This window comes from Macrobrachium rosenbergii, chromosome 46 (assembly GCF_040412425.1).
Source record: "Macrobrachium rosenbergii isolate ZJJX-2024 chromosome 46, ASM4041242v1, whole genome shotgun sequence".
In the NCBI taxonomy this organism is placed as follows: Eukaryota; Metazoa; Arthropoda; class Malacostraca; order Decapoda; family Palaemonidae; genus Macrobrachium; species Macrobrachium rosenbergii.
Window position 1 is genome coordinate 25,347,779 of NC_089786.1, and position 7,685 is coordinate 25,355,463.

General features: G+C 39.5%; 1 long non-coding RNA gene across 1 annotated transcript; it reads right to left on the reverse strand.

The window, feature by feature from the left end:
• Nucleotides 1-5,470: 5,470 nt before the first annotated feature.
• LOC136830273 (uncharacterized) lies at nt 5,471-6,749 on the reverse strand. The gene is made up of 2 exons (XR_010850623.1): nt 6,642-6,749; nt 5,471-5,649 (listed from the first exon to the last, which is right to left on the reverse strand). It is a non-coding gene; the product is annotated as an uncharacterized lncRNA (long non-coding RNA).
• Nucleotides 6,750-7,685: the final 936 nt, after the last annotated feature.

Genomic DNA, 7,685 nt, shown 5'->3' on the forward strand with positions numbered 1-7,685 from the left:
CACAATTTCTACTACTCTATAGGGTCCGAGCCACTTAACATTTAACTTTCGACTAGTACCAGGTATTTGAGTCTCATTTCTGACCCAGACTAGTGAATTCTTTTCAACACTCGTATTCACTCGCTTTCGGTTAGCTATACTTAAAAATGTTTTGACCTCTCTAAGTGGGTCTTTTGGATTATCTCGTGAACTATGGCGATATCAGAATCACTCACTTCATCATCAATTGATGGCAATGTAGTTATTATTTGTCTAGCAGGTCTCCTGCTAAAGAAGACATAATGTGGCTGTTCACCTGTTGTTGCGTGGACAGCACAATTAGAACCCGTTGGGTCTCGCCTAAATAGGTTGGCCACTGATAAGGATGACCCTGACACATGACATTCAACAGGGTCTTCATAGTCCTATGCATTCTTTCTGATATGCTGTTACCTTCAGGATGGTATGGTGTGATGAAACCAGTGTTTATGTTGTGCTTTTGGCAAAGATCTCTAAACTGTTGTGATGTGAATTCAGCACCATTGTCAAGAATTACACACCCTGGAATTCCGAAATCATTTAAATATTTCTGGAAATTCTTACTGACCACTTCTGTAGTCTTATTCCTCAGTGGGTAAAACTTCACAAAGCGTGAATAATGATCAGTCACTGTAAGAACGTAACGGTACCCATTTGCACCAGACATCATATCTGTCAAATCAATACTGATACGCTCCAAGGGTTTATGTACTGGTGGGAGTTCTTGGAATTTCTGCTGTAAGGATGGACTGTCTTTATGAACCTGACATGTAATGCATTCTTTAACAAACTTAACCACATCAGATTTAAGTGATGGCCAATAGAAGTAAGTCTCCAGAGCATCAATAGTTTTCCTTCTCCCTAAATGACTAGCAACAGACTCATGACCAAACTTCAAAGTGGCTTTCCTAAGCTCTTGCGGTACCACAAGTCTTAACTGAATACTATTTTCATGCTTGTCAGCACTCAGATATAACAAGCCTTCATACAGCATAAACTGATGGATGAACGCTCTGGGAAACTTCTTCCTAGGCAATTTTCCTCCTTCTAAGTACGCAATCAATTCACCCCATCTTGTTTCACCTACCTGCTTAGCCTTGTATTCTTCCTTACTCAACCCTAGATAATTGTCTTGATTATTGTGAAAGATTACCTAACTGGCCTGTTAACTGATCAGCTACCTCATTGTGCTTTCCTGCCCTATACACAACTTTGAAGCGATAATCCTGCATTTCAATAATCCATCTACTCATCCTAGGTGACTTTGTCTTTCTTTTGAATACTGACACAAGAGGTTGATGGTCTGTGTGGATTGTAAACATGGTACCCAAAGAAAATGATGAAACCGCCTACATGCTAACACTATAGCCAAGGCTTCCTATCAGTAGTAGAATATCTCTGTTCTACAGGCTTCAATTTCTTTGAAAAGTATCCAACAGGTTTCAAAAGGCCATCACTCTCCTGCATAAGCACTGCACTACATGATCCAGACTAGCATCTGTGAATAACTGAAAAGGTCTTGTCATGTCTGCTTTTATGAGCAAAGGAGCTGTCATAAGGAGCTGTTTCAACTGCTCAAAACTAGACTGACACTCTGGTGTCCATGCAAATAGCTCTTTCATTCTTAAGAGATTGGTTAAAGGGACAGCAACTTTAGCAAAATTTTGTATGTGCTTGCGATAAAATCCACACATTCCTAAAAACCTTCTAGTTTCTTTGACATTAGTAGGAGCTTTCATATTTTTGATGGCACTTATATTGTCAGGACAAGGCTTGCATCCTTCTTTGGATATTATATGGCCAAGAAATTTGATCTCTTTTTGCGCAAACTGACACTTCTTGATGTTTAATTTCACACCCTTTTCACTAAATATTTTGAACAGCTCTTCTAATCTCTCAATTAACTCTTCCAAGCTGGGTGCCCATACTACAATATCATCTAAATAATTCTTTATGTATCCCTTTTTTAGTAATGGAGCCAAGATATTACCTATTACCCTTGAAAATATAGCTGGGCTGCAACTCAAACCAAACGGTAACCTCTTAAACCTATATAAGGAGACTCCATCACTAAACGTTGTCAGATCTCTACTATCTTCATCTAATTCTACCTGATAATAAGCGTCTTTCATGTCCAATGAAGCATAAAATTGATTCCCTGATGCTGATTCAACTAACTCTTCTAACCTAGGCAAGGGATGGATGTCAGTTTGAAGGTGGGTATTGACTTTTCGATAGTCCAAGCACATCCTTTGAGAATTGTCTGGTTTCCTTACCAAGACTATAGGACTTAACCATGCGGCTGTGGATGGCTCAATTATATCTTTAGCTTCCATATCCTCCAACATATTTGCAATAAGCTGCTTGGCTTTCTCAGGGTATCTATACATGGGTGACCTAACTGGTTCGGAATCACTAACATTAATATGTCCCTGAACTCCCTTGAATTTTCCTATTTCATTACTCTCCACTATGAAAACTTGGTGATTTTCCATGACTAGATTCTTTAATTGGGCCTGCTGTTCATCATCCAAATGTGACCAATCTTGCTGTGCAATCAAATTTTCCAGCTTTTTCTCTCTAGTGCATCCTTGTTCTGGTACAACACGCATGCTTTCAGGGATCAGCTCATTCCTAATTTCAATCTTTCGACATGTGGGAACTACTGAAATGATGTCCTTTTCATCAATCTTATTGTAAGTACCTATCAGCGTTCCTATTTTCAACTTAACTACACCCTTTGTACTATTTATGAGAGGTATATGTACTTCCTGATTATCAGTGACCTTAAGGCATAAAGCCTTCGTAGCACCACTGGCCTTTAAGTCTGAGGTATATTCAGAGTATTGTATCTTTCATTTCATTTACAGACACAGCATAAATACCTGCAGAAGAGGAGGCAGGATAATTTTTTTCTTTAATCTTATCTCATCTACTCCAAGGTTTAATGGCTGAATAGTTTTGAGATTCCTAATTCTCCTTGTGGAAGGTCTCAGTTTAAGAAGCCGCACATGATATGTAATATTATCCCAAATTACTATACCCCTTTATACGATCCCATGTTAGACGAGCAACCCCAAGCAAATCTGCGCCCAATAGAATTTCTGTATCTAACAAGTTGTCTGGCACAATAAAAAATAAGTGAGTAACAACTCTAGTGCCACTATGAACATCTAAATAAACAGATCCTAGTACTGGTACAACTGCCTGGGTGACTCCCATTAACCTTGGTAAATTTCTCATCTTGGCAGGCTTCAAACCTAAGCTTTCACAAAGGATTTCTTAACTATACTGGCACAGCTACCTGTATCAACTAAAGCTTCAATCATGTTATCATTAACTACCAGACTGATACTAGGAGCTCGTGCCAGACTCCTAGTCAGTTTATACCTACTTTTCCTGGACATCCTACATGACCTCTCCTACTATTTTGTTGGAAACAATCAAAACAAACTCCTTGGGAGGATCAAGAGGACAATCAGACAGATTATGGTCAGTCACTCTGCAAAAGGCACAATATTTACTGTTACTCTTTTGTTTCTTCATGTTTACTTTCTCCAGTTTTTTATTTAACTCTTCAAGCTTCTTTCTTAAATTATCTAGCTCACTTCTTTGTATTTCCCCCTGTTGAACACCTGTTACTGGGGTTGATGACTGAGGATTCCCAGTGCCTGAAATTGGCAAGACTCTATTCCCATTACTACTATTCATTCCTTGAGCCCTATAATATTCTTCTTCGGCCCATGTCATGAAATTTTCCAACGGAATATGGTCTGCTAGGAAATCATCTAGTTTGGCTTGGGCCTGTGAATTCAATCCCTTATAAACCTTTGTCTTGAAAAATTTATCTCATGTGGGAATTGGATCATTGGGAATTTCAAAGTTAATGCTGAGATTTTACTGTAATTTATTAATAAAGGAACTAGGAGGTTCATCAAAATAGTAAGTCATGGCAGTAATCTCTTGCCATGCCTGTAACAGAGTGGCTGAGCCAATAAATTGCTTCTTCATAAGTTTCTTAATCTCATCCCAAGGTAGATTATTACCCTGTTTTACTAACGCTGCTGTTAAGAACGTAGCTATATCTGGTTCAGCCCGGGCCATTGCCACTTCTATTCTCCTGTCATCTGAACTAGTGCACGACTCTACCTGTCTAAAAAAAGTATTAAGTCTGTTGTCGGCAAGAACTCCCTTGAGTTCAGAAAGTTTGAGAAGGGCTACATCTTTCGGCTTTAACACTGGTACATTCTGAGGAATTGCTACTGGGTATTTACTGAATAAAAGTATGGATTGGTATTATTAAATGGATAAGTAGGTTGTGGTCCGAGAAAAGGATTGGGTATTACAGTCTGTTGACCTTGCTGCAAAATGAATGGGTTTGACTGACTGGTATGAGGTTTTGACAAGAGTTACCTGATGATGGATTAGGTGGTGTTGATGAGACATTTATGGGTATTAAGGGCACTGTACTTGTGATAGTAGTTGTGTTTTGTGGTGGGTACTTAGTATTTGTACGAGGTGGTATTGGGGGTCTGTATTGTGGGGTTCCTGTTATGGTACTGAGGTTGTCACATGAGAATGGATCACTTGGAATATGAGACGTATGTGGTGTAGACATTATGGGTGGTTGGGTGTTATTATGTTTGGGTGTTAAGTGCTGTATTGTCCCCTGTATGTCAACCAACTTCTGGTCAAGTCTTTGATTTGATTTGATAGATCTCCCACTTGAGACCAAACGTCCTGGTAGGACTGAGTGAAGTTCTTAACTGTCTGTAATGTTTGTTGGTTTTCTTGCTCTAATTGAATTAGATCAATATATGATTCATCATTACCAGTTGCCATTGTTACAATATTTCAAACACTTATATATAGTCAAATAATAAAATGTAAACTATACTAATTGACAATATCATACAATCCGTCACTATAGAAATAATGAATATGCATGTAAATAAGTCATGACCTTAATCAGATAAAAAATCAACAATATTGTATAAAGAACTGCATACAATATGACAAAACATTATAAGTGACCTACATAATATATAGGCACAGTGGGTATGGATCAATAGCACTGGACTAAAGATCCAACACAGCTGCCACCAAATGTCACGGGAGAATTCTTCCCCCACCAAGACATTAGTATATATGAGATAAGAGAGAATAATAATACTACTATCTAGAGGCACTGCTGTCAGTCTTCTTGCCTGGAGACAGGGGTTGGAGAATGGTACTGTGTCATAGTTGACACGGTGGGTATGAAGACTACTGACGTTTACGCTGCCTGGGAATTAGGGTAGGCCTGCCCTACCTACTATTACATGATATTCCTTGGGTGTACGGGTCTTATTACTGATGAGGCCAGGTGATGTCTTCCCACTGGGAGGCAATTGAAGTGCTGATTTCCATTTTTAGTGGTAAGGTACGATGGTATTGAAGAAAATCCCTGGTACTCAGTTCGTTTCTTTATTACTCATTACATCGTGCCAAATTTCTCCCAGGTCTAGTCTCCCGGACTTGGTTAATTTACATAGTCTTCAGAACTCCTGGACTAGATCCAATTTACATATTCTTCAGGACTCCTGAACTAGGTCCAATTTACATACTCTTCAGGACTCCTGAACTAGGTCCCTAGAAATATTCCTTTTACTTAATTTTTATTTCAAGAAAACAATACAAGCAGTATTTTAAAACAACAAAAATAACTCTCTATATTGAGAGATCTCAAAAAAAAATATATGAACTACATACTATGGGAATTGCTTTTCCTTCACAACAGGATAAGTATAAAAAATGGAGCAGCCCTGGAATCAATTAATTTACAGTAAGGTGTAAATCATTTGATACCCTACTCCACACAGTACTAAATGTTTTGTACACAACATATGTCAACGGATAAGACTACCTGAAAGATTTCTGAGAAACACTTAAACTAAAACGAGGTAAAACTAGGCTAAGGTGCCTTTTAACAGGATATAGTCTAGGCTAGGCCTCTTCAGAAATCGTTAAGGATAGCCTATGCAAAAATTTACATGGCTGATTTTTACTAGGTTACAATAGGCCACAAGTTAGGTTAGTTTAATGAGGGTATAGGCTAAGTCCTATGTAATTAAGTTTTCATGAACTTTTATATATATAGCCTAAGCTATTTGTAACAAAATTGTCGTAATTCCTCATTCAAACAGAATTAGTCTAGGGTAGGCCTTCTTAAATTACTGTATAGCCTAGTCTAAAATCGTAATTGGCAGTGGAAACTTCCATGAGGGAGGTAGGGGTAAACCCAAGATACCCTGTCGGACGGCCATTTTGTGGCCCCCTTTAGGCACTGGTATCTACAAAAACCTTACATAAACAAAATACTTACAACCATCTTTTTCTAACGTTTTACAACCCTATCAAACGCTAAGTTACAACTCAAACTAACACAGCAAAATTTCATGACAACTAATGAATGTGAATAATATTTCACGACTACGAAAATTTTCACATTAAGGCGTTGCAATCACGTTTGACTGGGCATGCAACAACGCTGCACTTAAATCTTCGTCTGCTGCTGTTCTTTCATGATACTGATCTGTTCCAACTAATGAACTAACGGTAATATTATGACTTTAAAAGCTTACCTTGCAAGGGATAGATAATAACTTGTATTAATAATTTGGTAAAATAGCCAAAATGAAGGGTGGACCGCTTGGCGTCCTTTTCACACCAACAGCGTTCTCGTCCCCCATGTTTCTTTAGTGTTACCAATATGCAGATGAAAGATTCAGGACAGCGCTCCACATTCAGAGCGAAGAAAAACAAAACAAGGGACTGGCTACACTTCTATGCACTCGATGTCCACAACAAAAATGAAAACACTTTACAATCACAATCACTCTTACAACAGTAGTGTAAAGATATTAGAGGAGGATGATGAATCAATTCCTAAACAAATCAATAATATTTAAAGGAATAATTTTCCCATTACACTTGGACCATCTTTCGGAGTGCCCTCTTATGTTGCAGGTCCTGCAGCGGTAGTTGGCGAGATCCTTTTGTGATGAGGGAGTAGTTTTTTCGTGGCTGTCCAGTCGCGAGATCTGCAGATTAGACGTGGAATGAGTCCTAGGTGGATTGCGTAATGTCGCTCTTGGGCAAATGGAAGGTTTAGCTGATGGTGGCGCAGCTGTCACAGAGGCTGTGTACCACTCAGGAAGTTTTGCCACAGCCTCACTGGCAGAGGCAGTCAGGCAATAGAATGGCAGGGGTCGGGGGCATCGCCAGAGGATGTCTCGTCCTAGCAGGAATTTCACTCCGTGCCTGATACGGTTCACCACGCCAAGGCAGTGAATTTTGATGCTCCACTCTGTGATCACACTGAGTTCGAGTATGGGAACAGTTATGGATTGCTGGTCTACCCAGGTCACCGTCCACCTGACTTCCTCATCTACGAAGGCAACAGCTGGTACTTTGGCCTGATCGATCAGGCTAATATTTGAGCCAGTGTCAGCAGTAGTTGGTAGATGCACTGGTGGGCTAGAACCATCCAGAGGGCTATGGTGATGGACTGTGTCCAGACCAGCTCAGGGTAAGATTTTTCTGGCAGCTCAGCTGGGGAGGGTGTTGTACTGATCAGGTTGACGTGCCTGGTAACAACCACATGTCTCGAGCAACCAGAATACCCA